Source organism: Alligator mississippiensis, chromosome 12, assembly GCF_030867095.1.
Source record: "Alligator mississippiensis isolate rAllMis1 chromosome 12, rAllMis1, whole genome shotgun sequence".
NCBI lineage: Eukaryota > Metazoa > Chordata > Crocodylia > Alligatoridae > Alligator > Alligator mississippiensis.
In genome coordinates, this window is record NC_081835.1 from 48,539,768 (window position 1) to 48,551,521 (window position 11,754).

At 46.7% G+C, this 11,754-nt stretch overlaps 1 long non-coding RNA gene across 1 annotated transcript; it reads left to right on the forward strand.

Annotated features, from left to right (window-relative positions):
* Nucleotides 1-1,708: 1,708 nt before the first annotated feature.
* Nucleotides 1,709-3,822, forward strand: LOC132244532 (uncharacterized). Its single transcript, XR_009456096.1, has 2 exons — nucleotides 1,709-1,801; nucleotides 2,918-3,822. It is a non-coding gene; the product is annotated as an uncharacterized LOC132244532 (long non-coding RNA).
* The last annotated feature ends 7,932 nt before the right edge of the window (nucleotides 3,823-11,754 follow it).

The window sequence follows — 11,754 nt, forward strand, 5'->3', positions numbered from 1 at the left end:
CCAGAGCTGGCCCAGGCAGGGCACCTGTGGGGGGAATAGGGGAATAGGAGGGTGTCGGGGGACTCATGCAGAGCCCCCATGAAGTGTGGGGCAGTGGGGATCACCCCCTGCCTGGCAGCACCTGGTAAGCACCAGGGCTTTTCTTTAAAGCACTGGGAGCCGGGGGGGGCAGCTGTGGGAGGGCTGGGGGAGAGGGGCGCTGGCAGGGGTTCCCCCATGGTTCCCTTCCCCCTCATCCAGTCCCTCTTCCCCTGCCCCTAGTACTTACCAGCTCGGAGTCGGCTGAATCAATTCGGACCTTTTTAATTAGTCCCGATTCAATTCGGATTTGGAGATTCAGCCATCGAATTGAGTCTAATCTCCCTGGAATTGAATCACCACCCAAAGCTTTGCACAGCCCTGTTAGAAAGATTAATTCAAATGGAACAGGCACACAGGAGAACTACTAGGACAACAAGGGTCATTCATAGAAAAGGAGATGAGTTTGGCTTGTCTAGCCTAGCAAAAAGTAGGTTGAGAGGTGGCATGGGTGTTGAATATAACTACACTGGCAAGTGAACACCAGAGAAGGGCAAAAACTATTTAAGATAAAGGGTAATGTCAGCACAAAAAGAAATGGCTATAAAGTAGTCAAGAATAAATTTAAGCTGGAAAGTAGGAGGAGGTTTATAATCATTAGAGCAATGAGGATTTGAACAGCCTACAAGTAGGAGTAATGGAGCCAAAACCTAGTTAATTTTAAAATGGAATCTGATCACATCAAGAAGAGGATTATATGACTTGGTTGTTTGTGGTGACAGGGACCAGACTTGATGATCCTGAAATCTTTATGATGTAAATGAGCCTAAATTCAACAAATTGCTGGGACGGATGCAGCATCCCACACGAGTGTGGGGGAGCCCTCCAAGTTCTCAGTGGTGAACTGGGAGGTACTTCCAGTCCACTTCTGGGTCCACCGGGGAACGTGCTGGCCCCCCCCCAAACACACCTCTCTGGCTTGGTGATTGGCCGCAGGGGGACCCTGGGTGCCCCCCCCAGACCCAGGAGGCACCAGTCACCAAGCCGGGCGGTTGTGTGGGGGGGGGCCCTGCTTACTCCCCGGCAGACCCAGAAGTGTACTGGAAGTGCTTCTGGTCCACTTCCGGGTCTGGTGCCAAGTGCGCTGGGGAGACCCCCACGCTCCTGTGGGACACTCCATGCACCCCAGCATCACAGCATTCATGAGCCGCCTGCTGCCTAGAGGTGTGTAGAAAAACCATTTAAAGCTGTGCCTATGACCGAATCTATGAATCTTTCCGAATCTCTCCAAATCAATTCGGAAGGTTCTGATTCGATTTGGAGAGATTAAAGGGTTCTCTGATTCAGTTTGGATTTGGAGATTCAGCTACCGAATTCAGCCGAATCTCCGCCAAATCAAATCATGGACTGAAGCTTCGCACAGCCCTACTGGTCACAACTATAGCACTCATAGGAACAGAGGAAAATTCTGCGAGATCTAGGTGTCATGGGGCACTGAGGTGCCCTGCTCCTAAAGAAGGGAAACTGCCAGGGGAAGAGCCCTAGCAGGGAATAAGGAGCCCAGCTGTTGGTTGCCAGGGCAACTGGAGTCAGCAAGCGACCCACACCTGCCAGCGGTCAGCTGACAGTAAGAGGCAGGGCCTGGCCCTTATAAACTCTAGGAGCTGAGGCCAGAGGCAGGTCCCTGTCAGCAGCTATCAAGGAAGGAGTGCTCTGCTGCAGAAGAGAGGAGAAGTCTGCTGAAGGAGCAGCACATGACTCGGCTGTGGGATGAAGAACCCCAGTAGGCAAAGCGTGATTATAGCCGGGCGGCTTATGTTTAAGTTATAGCCAGGAGGCTCGAGTTTGTGTTGCTATTTGTTACACTGGTGGTTTTGGTGAGGCTATTGGGGGTTGGAGGAGGCCTCATAGGGGACTCACAGTGGTGTGGGGACCTGAGCACCAGTGAAGGTGCAGCATTTGGGGTGCACAGACCCCAGCCCCAGAGAGGGGCAGTTGAGAAGCCCCAGAGAAGGGGGTATTGCTGAGAAGCCCCAGTGTGGGCGTGGTGAGCCCCAGAGATGGGGCGGCTTTACTGAGAAGAGCCCTGAGGGAAGGCGGCTTTACTGAGAAGAGCCCCAAGGGAGGGCGCAGAGAGAGAGAGGGACAGGGCTGTTGAGAGCCCGAGTGCCAGAGTGAGTGGAGACAGAGACCGAACAATGTCTATTCCAGCTGTGAGGCTTGGGGTGTGGTATAAGGGATGGTTGGAGCCATGCATAGCCCCTAAGGCTAGGGTGTCCCTAAAGTACCCATTGTAGAGCGGGACCCACGAAGAGTCCGTGAGTTCATGGGGCCAGAAGTAACCGTGTCCAAGGAGACATAAGGCAGCCTCCCTAATATATATATATTGGTACATCAAAGATGTGGCGGGTGAGAATCTGAGGGTGCCCTTGGGTCAACTTGGTGCGGGAAGGGGGCCTTGAGATCACTGCCTTCCTGTAGGACCCCGCCTGTGACACTAGGATCTGGTCTGGTACCTGGATCTTGAGGCTGAACTGGAACTGGAGAGGGAGCAGACCCAGGTTTCTTGAGAAGGCTTCCTCGATGTATATGCTCTTAACAGCAAGTAGGATGGTAGTTCTTCACAATATATCTTCTATCTCCACGCATAATCAATGATACAAGATTGACTTTCAACAAGAAATGTCCCAATATCTTTGTCACTGGACAAGAGTACTGTTATGCTTAACATGACTCTGACACTACCCACCATTTCAATAGCTGCAGGGGCTGAAGTGCTCAGTAGAGGATGAGGTCATAATTCTTCAAAGTGCTTCCCTGTTCCTATTGTTCATCCCTTCTTTGTACCCTGGTTGAGCCTTACTCTCCTGAATTTAATTCAAGTTCTTACTTCCTTCAGGCACCTGTGAACAGCACTGTCTACATGTAGAAAAGACCTTGCATCATCAGTGTGCCGCTGGCATTGCCTTTCCTACTGCCTCGGGGATTATCCACTGGAAGTTGGATGTACATAGTGAATAAGTAAGACACAGGACTGAGCCCGCCACAGCTCCCATTTTGGGGGAACTTGAGGACCACCCAGTAGTTCAAGGCTGGCTGCTGGCCAGAATATCTATGTACTTGCTATCCTCTTTCTTCCTAGTTGCTGTAGCTAAATCAAGCCTGACTTCACTCAGAAGCTCTGTGTGGAAGAAAGTGATGCCAGTATAACAACGTAACTGGCTGCAGGATTTTATCTCACAAAATGGTCAGAAATCGCCTCAAAGCAGCATGTTCAGCTGGAATGCCAATTTACAGAATCATGTTTCAATATTATATCACTGAACCCTGCACTGAAACCACTAGGAGGCATTATTTTTTCACTGGGGCTTGGACAGACTACGTAATATCCATGCTAGATGGCTCGGCTCCAAGCACTTTGTCCTCTTTCTGCTATTGTATACAGCAATAATTTCTTAATTAATATGTATTTAAAGGGGAGGAGGAGACTACAAACAATACTTATTCCCTACCTGGGGCTTTCTCAAAGACCGTTTTGAATGGATACAAAATCCCATGGCTTTGATCTGACTCCTCTTTACTTTTTGATTTTGATATAGGGGGACTAGAACACTTTCTATGTGAGCGTAACAGTCAAACTATGTTGAGTCCTGATACTGGCATAGTATTTCCAGCATGGGCACCTCAAACTGGCTGGATTATACCCAGCAGAAATCTTCAGGAATTATCCTCTTCCCTCATATATATCTAGTTGTATAACTAAAATCACAACCAAAAATAAAGTAGATTTTTTTTTTATTATTATTCTGTTGGGTTATCAACTTTATAAAAGGACCTCACATTGTTTGGAAGTACTCCTGCTTTGGGACAGAATTGAATTGTATTTTGTTGTGTGGGCTTGACTGTTTAAATTAAATCACTCAAAATATTCAGGGGAACAGGACAATGAATATAAATCTGGATTTCTGTTTTAATTTTGGGTGTTCTATAAAGCCATTATTTTAATAGCCAAGACAACCCCAAGTAATGAGCTCTGAATGGTGAACTGTGCAGCAGAATTCCTGAATTCATGTTTTTTACCTTTCCTTGGCAAGGAAATGCTACTTAGGATACACTTCTATTTTGCTTTTGTTTCTCCCCCCCCCCCCCCCCCTTTCCCCTTTTCCAATGATCTGGTGGGAAAAGTGTGAGCTAATTTGCAATGAAGTAGTGCAGCACCTGCCTGTCTGAGACTGAACATTTCAATATATGCTTAAGCAGTTAACTGTTTGATGGAAAACTAAGTGAAATGCAGCTGGGATGCAATCAGTCAGCTATTTATATTTACATATTTTTAGATTAAAGGCGTATGACTAACTTCAGCAGGGAGTATTACCTGTATGTGTATTTCAGTGTTATCATTGGGTGTCTCATTAGCTTTTGAGGATCATTAGATTGACATTAGTTTAAGTTTCAAACTCAATTTTCCCTTGGCTTTGAAGGAGCTTCCCAATCCACATCAAATCTGTTACAAATGTGGGACTAAGCTTGCAGTCTAAAATGCAAAGATTGAACCAATAAGTAAATGAACAGACATTCACTTTTGATTCAGGAAATGCAGCCACATGCCTGCAGTGGCTCAGGCCAGAAGCTGGGGGGGGTGCTACAGCACGGCTCTCTGGCCCATAGCCAGTATGGGCTATATGTTCTCTTCCTCTTCCTGCTGCCCCTATGGGATCTGGGATTTGCAGTCCATAATCACAGCAGCAAACTGGAACAAACAGCACAGCCCAGCCCAGGGCTGCAAAATGCTGGGATGCTGGGGGACTGTGATTTAACTTGAACCAGGAAGGGATCTGGGACACAAGTTTCATAAACTGGTTTGATCGAAATCAGCTTAGTCTGATACTACATTCAACCAGGTTTAGCTTAAACCAGTTTCAGTCATTTTGAAACTGGTTTATGTACACTGAACTTCTATTCTGTTACAGGTTTAAACTAGTTTCTGATCAGTTAAACCAGTTTATGTATAATTTCTGTCCCTAGCCTAAGTGCTTCCCATCCATTTCAATGGACTCAGTGCTGTGGTGATTCACCTCTGTTCATGCCTTATGATCATCACTCTGTGCATGAGCTCCATGTACACACAGCTTCAGAGTTTCTTCTATTCCTTAGTTCTCTGCATTCTCTGTAATAAAAGTGCCCTCTCCCCGCCGCCGCCGCCACCCCCCCCCCCAAAAACACACACTCCCAGAGCACACGTAAAAACACCCCCAGGGCCAGCAGAACCAGCTTCCCAGCCAGCCTGGGACCAGGTGCTGGGGATCACTGGTCAGTCAGGATTGGGCCCTGCAGAGCTCCTGAAGCAGCACAATGTGACAGAGGCCAACTGCCCAGCTGGCTCAGGGCCAGCTCTGGGGACTGTTGCTTGGTCAGGATTGGACCCTCCAGAACTCCTGGGGATGGCAGAACACAGCTGGCTGCCTAGCCAGCTCAAAGCCAGCCACCAGAAACCATTGGTCAGTCAGGGTCAGACTTTCAGGGGCTGTGTGAAGCTGTGTCCCTGCTTTTCCTGCAGGCAGGCAGGGCTCAGGAGAAGGCAGGCGGGTGTGGGTGTACATGGATCAGGAGGGAGGTGTTTGGAGTTGGAGGCTCAGTTTTGTGAAGGATGAAGCTGAGGTGGGGGGAATTTTGAGAAGGATTAAATGCCCTCCCTGCCCCCAGTGGGTGAGCATTAAGTACCCATGGTGGGGCAAGGGACAAAATTAATGTGGAGGGTAGAGGGAAACTGCCAGGATCCAGGTTAACCCAATGCACTGCTATGGCAAGTTGACTTGTAGTCCTGAGCGCCATGGTCAGGCTCCCATATTCCTGGGAGCCACAGACCCATACTCCTGGGAGCTGCAGCCAGGCACCAGGTTAACCCAATGCATTGCTCCAGCAAGTTGACTTGTGCCTGGCCATGGTGCTCAGGACTACAAGGTCAGCCCAATGCGTTGCTGAACTATGTGGTGTTTGGCTTTTTGGGATGGATGTCCAGCAGTAGGCTGAGTGAGAAATTACCAGGCTGTCCTTAGCTTGAGACCCCAGTAGGTGGAAAGTATTAACTTAATATTCAGTTTGGTAAGCTAAGCACTGGGGCTGTACAAAATTTTGCTGCCAGTTTTGTTTCAACGCTGTTTTCACCCATTTTGAGGTCAAAACAGCAAAATTGAAATGGAACAGATATAGCCGAAACAGCCTCAAAACAAAACAAGGCAAGTCGAAACGTTTCGCCATTTTGCCCATAGGCTATAATCAGATCAAAACAGCCTATAATTTTGTCATTTCTGCCCTGATTTGGATTAAACTTGCAAGAATGTTAGCCTCTTCTAAGGCCACAAAGTCTGCCAAGTTTCAAGGAGATAGGTGCAGGGGGTTTGGGGAAACTGCACCCCAAATTCTTGAAAGCAAAACTCATGTCATGTGTATGTGTTAAGTCACAGTGGGGTTAAAACTGCAGGTGTCCTAGTCCCTGTGAAGGCCACAAATCCTGCCAAGTTTCATGGAAATAGGTACAGGAGTTAGGGGAAAACTGTACCTCAAGGTGCAGACAAGCAAAACTCATGACAGGGGTGACACTGTGTGATTTAAGGCGCAGCAGGGTGAAAGCTGCAGGCATGGTAGCCCCTGCTGAGGCCACGAAGCCTGCCAGCTGTCAAGGAGATCAGTGCAGAGGCTTCTGGGGCCCTGCACCTCTAGTTGCTGACAGGCAAAACTCATGTCATGGGTGTTTGTGCAACTGTGTCTGTCTTGGGGCACGGGGAAGGGGAAACTACTGCAGGCCTGGCTGCTAGGCCCTGCTGCGGCCACAAAGCCTGCCAGCTGTTAAGGAGATCAGTGCAGGAGGGTTCTGGGGTCCTGCACCCCTAGCTGCTGACCAGCAAAACTCGTGACATGGGTGCTTGTGCAACTGACTGTCTCTGTCTTGGAGCAGAAGCAGTTGCCGGCTCTGTCTTGATTCTTTCCTCTCCTTGATTTGTGGTTTTGTAGGTGTTAATCCTTGCTTATTAACTACTATGTATTGAGCTGGTCCCAGATTGAATCATGATTAATTGCATAACACAGTAGCTAGTGAAGATAACGAGTTAATGAGCCAGGAATCGAAACAAAATTTGAAATGAAATGCTGTTCCTTCCAAGTGTTGAAACACTGGTCAAAACGAAATGCTGCCATTTTGCACAGCCCTACTAAGCACCATTTACATATTTCCCATTTGTCTTCTCACTGCTTAGCTTTGTCCAGCTGTGGCCTGGACCCAAACTTTTGTTTTTGCCTTTGTTTATCCTGGCAGCCTTAGACTTGAATTTCTATATGAAACTAAATTTAATTGTGTTGTGGTTGCCTGATCCAAGTGGCTCATGCCCTTTGAGATCTCAACTGCATTTCAGATCAGTCAAGTCCAAAAAGTAACACCTTCCTTGACTCATCAGAATCACTAGCTCAGTGCTTGATTAATACTGTACATATATATGAAACTGAGTCCAAACCAAACAATTGAAACCCCCAGAGGAAAGCTACAGTATATAGGAAAAAATAGAAGAACTGTAAAATAAAACTCAGCTGAAAACAATGGCACTTAACCATTTTGTTGCTATTGGATTATAAAGTCTTGAAACTTTGAAATGCTTCTTGCCTTGCAACAAGGTCACTTCTTTGTTCAGGAATTCAGTGCAATTGAATAGAAGACCCAGCATGGCAAGAAGGATTGTCTATGTCCATCCAGCAGTTTTTCCAAGGGAACATCCTCCCACTGGAATGCAATATTTGAATGGTATTAAGTCTAAATGTACAGTAGACAGGCCCAAGAGGCAGGCCACAGGGTAGTGTCTGTCAAGGAAGATGATACAGGAGAATTCTGACTAGGTCTAAATATGGTTCTCTTGTACAAGTTAGGCCAGGAAAAAGTAGAGAAGTAGAGAGTAACTGAAGGGACGAGATTTCACTGAGGGTGAAATTTTCCCCTTTATCCTGGATCAAGATAAGGCCTCTGCAAAACTTATACCTGGAGGGCAGAACCTCAGCTGGGATAAAATTATGCATTCCTTGACTTTACTGAGGGCTTATCCCAGCTGAGTCTCTGCCCTGAAGGGCTTTAGAAGGATAGAAAGGGAGTCAATGCCCTGTTTGGCTATCTGCTCAGCATGAGTTTTGCCCTTATTATTTCAGGTTTGTGTTTCACTGAAATATAAAGCAAGAGTTAAAATTTTCTCTGGGCTTTATTAGCTCTTTAAAATAACAGGAGAAATATCATATTCAGTTTCCAGACTACCACCAGGCAGCAGGGAATCTTAAATTTAAGTTCCCACTTAAACTTACCTTATTTTTTATGAAGTTATTACTGACTATCTGAAAACTAATAAACAAGTGATGGTGAAAAACAACCACCTACAATGGAAAGATGTGAAATGGAAGCTGTCTGAGAATATTCTCTCTCTTTATTGCCAATTCATAAATTGCATGGTACAAGATAAATTAACTGAAATCAAGCCTTAACTTTTCAACCCTCCACATGTCCTGTCCTCTAACAAATATCCCTGTTCACATACTCAAAGAACCGTGTGATGGAGTCTTAGCTTCTGCAATTCACCCTAGCTTCCTTGAGGTCAATGGACCTGCGCCAATAGAATGGAACTGTGCAAACCGTGCTTTTTCTGCCCTCTTCTTGAGCATATACCTTGACTGACGTGGGAGAACTTGTCTGAAGTTGGACATCTGGATGACATAGGCGGCCCAGAGAAGTTGATGTTAGATGATCGTTGCCTCAATGCTTGTGATGTTTGCTTGCGAGAGGACACTAATGTCAGTATATCTGTCTTCCCATTGGATTCAAAGGATCTTCCGCAAGCAGAGTTGATGGTGCTTCTCCAGAGACTTAAGGTGTCTCCTGTATGTTGTCCACATCTCAGTTGTGTAGAGCAAGGTAGGGATTACAACTGCTTGATAAACCATGAGCTTGAGTCAGTAGTTTAGCTATGCTCTGACTGGAAGCTTGTTGTATTCAGATGTAGCATTGTGGTAAGGAATATTGAGAAGAGTGTTGGAGCAATGACTCGGCCTTACTTAACTCCCGTCTTAACCTGAAAGGGATCTGTGATAGATCTGTTACTGAAAACCACTGCTCGCATCCCATCATGGAGCAGGTGAAGAACGGTGATGAATTTTGGTGGGTATCCGTACCTCAGAAAGATCCTCCACAACACTCCTCTGTCGACATTCAAAGGCATTCATGAGGTCAAAGAAAGCCATGTAAAAAGGTTTATGTTAGTCCTGGCATTTTTCCTGCATCTGACAATCAGTGAAGATCATGTTAGTTGTACCTCTTGATGCCCTAAACCCACACACTGAGATTCTGGGAGAAGCTCTTCAGCAAGTGGAAGGAGATGGTTCAGGAGGGTTCTCACAATGATCTTTCCTTTGATGGGCAGCAAGGTGATCCCTCTAATTTCCACAGTGACTGGGTAACCTCTGGCTGATTGCATGCCCCCATGGCAGCAACAACTCATTTGAATGTCTTCCCTAATAACTTCTGATAGTACTTTCTGTTCCTAACATGGTGACCACAGGTAATGGGGAATTGGAGTTTGATTCCGGGAAATGGCTACCACAACCAAAGAAAGCAGTAGGTGGGCAAATTACCCATTCCGAACCTGGGGCGGTAGTGATGAAAAATAACAATAGAGAATTCTTTTGAGACCTTGTAACTGGAATGAGTACACTTCAAGTCCTCTATCAAGGATTTATTGGAGGGGAAGTCTGGTGCCAGCAGCTGCAATAAAATTCCTAACCCAATAGCATTAAAAATCAGTTAAAAAGCTTGTAGTTGCATCTTGGGATCAAGCTGGTGGTCACCTGCAAGGTGAGCTACTGCCTGTCCAAACCTGTTCCCTTCTCAGTGCTCCCTTGATGCTCTTAACTAAGTGTCCTGGGGATCTCAAGCATTTACTCTGAAAAAATTAGAGTACTCAAAGGAGGCTGGTCACAGGAATACTCCATCTAGGAATACTGGAATAGGACTCTGGTCTGTTTTTTTTGGTTTTCGGAACTGGGGCCATGATAAAGAGGCATGGCTGGGGGCATTCATGTTGTGCCGCTAGAGGTGGAATTCTTGAACTGGCTGCTGTCAAGAAGCAGTAGGTGGTCTGGGGAACGGGTTCTGAGCCCCCAGGCTGCATGGCCCAGGTCCAGCATTGCTCCAGCTCTGGTAGGGGACCAGCAACCACCCCTCACCCCCCGCCCCCCACAGGGAAATGTGCTTGGTGCCCCATGGCACTGATGGGAAGTGGGCACACCCCCTGACCCCCCACTGGATGAGGAATGTCCCCCCACTCAGAAAGACAGCTGTTTTCTGTTGGGTGGGGGAGCACATGCACTCTCTCCCTCCCTCCATGGCTGCACAGGCAGGAGACTTTCTGCCTCCTCCCTATGGCAGACCAGGGGCATGACAAGTAAACCTCACAGGCAACATTCCCTAAGGTGCTCTAAAGCAGAGCACATTAATCTGTTATGTGATTAGATAAGGGTTACTTTTTTGCATGATCAACCATTTTAGAAGCACTCTGTACATGTGCACATATGTTAGGTCATGGCTGTAGAGTGCGTTCAGGGACCAGATTGCATGAAAAATGTCACTTCTGTCAGCACCCTGCATGTCAGCTGCCCATGGTAAGTCCCTGCCTCCTGTTAACTCTCTGCAATCAGATTCTTTGTCCATTTTCTGTGACTGTTGGTACTTCCTACTTCCTAATCAGACAGAGACCACTGCACAAATCCTCTCTGCTGATATCCTAACTGCTCGGCCCATAGATCTGAAGGGGATCAATATGGAATCATTGCACAGAAGTGACTATATCTGACAATTATGCAAACTTTGGGTTTGATTTATGTTGTGCACTGCATTGGGGCAGGGGGGAAGCTTCATGAACAGGAAGCATGCAGCCTTAAAGGAAAGTAGCTGTGGAGTCAGACTACTGTCACTATGCGAAGCTGTCTGTCCCACTAGGTTGGCCTCCACATCTCCCACTTCTCCACAGAGCCTGGAGAAGTGTGTGAGCAGCCTCTTCCTGCCATTTCATGTTCAGCTGGAGCCTAGACATTCACTTGTCACTGAGAATCCCAGCCCTGGGCTCTGCTCTCCTGGTAATGCTGAGCTCACAAAAGAGCAAGGCTTTGGGCTGGAATGTACAGGAGACTAGAAATGTACCTTTCCCTGAACCACATGCACAGGCAGGATCCTGCAGGCCCCCAGGATACCACCAGAAAATCCTGTTTGCCTAGTAATAATGTTGTTATTGATTTGGAAGGTTCCACTGAAATATTTGGATTTTAGCCCCACAGAACATCAGTAACGGAAAGAAAACAAACTGAGACAGTATGTTTCATAACATGAGACAATCTGAACATAACTCAGTTGCACAGAACAGGAAAATTAGAAACAAAACTATCCAAAAAAGAAATCTGGGATGTGCTGATTACTTAAAATTGGTCCCAGCTTAAGGGCAATGGAGAGAGAACCATTTATTGTGCTTAGTTATTGCTGTATTACATAATTCTTTAAAGTACAGCCCTCAGTCATGTGAATTCCAGGGCCAAACATTTCATATATGGCTTGTGATCTTGGGGTCCCAAGCTGAATGTCTGTTTATATGTAAAGGAGTCTTTGTGAACTGGAGGGGCAGTCTCAAATTGGGCATCCAAAATGAAGCACCTGGCATGCAT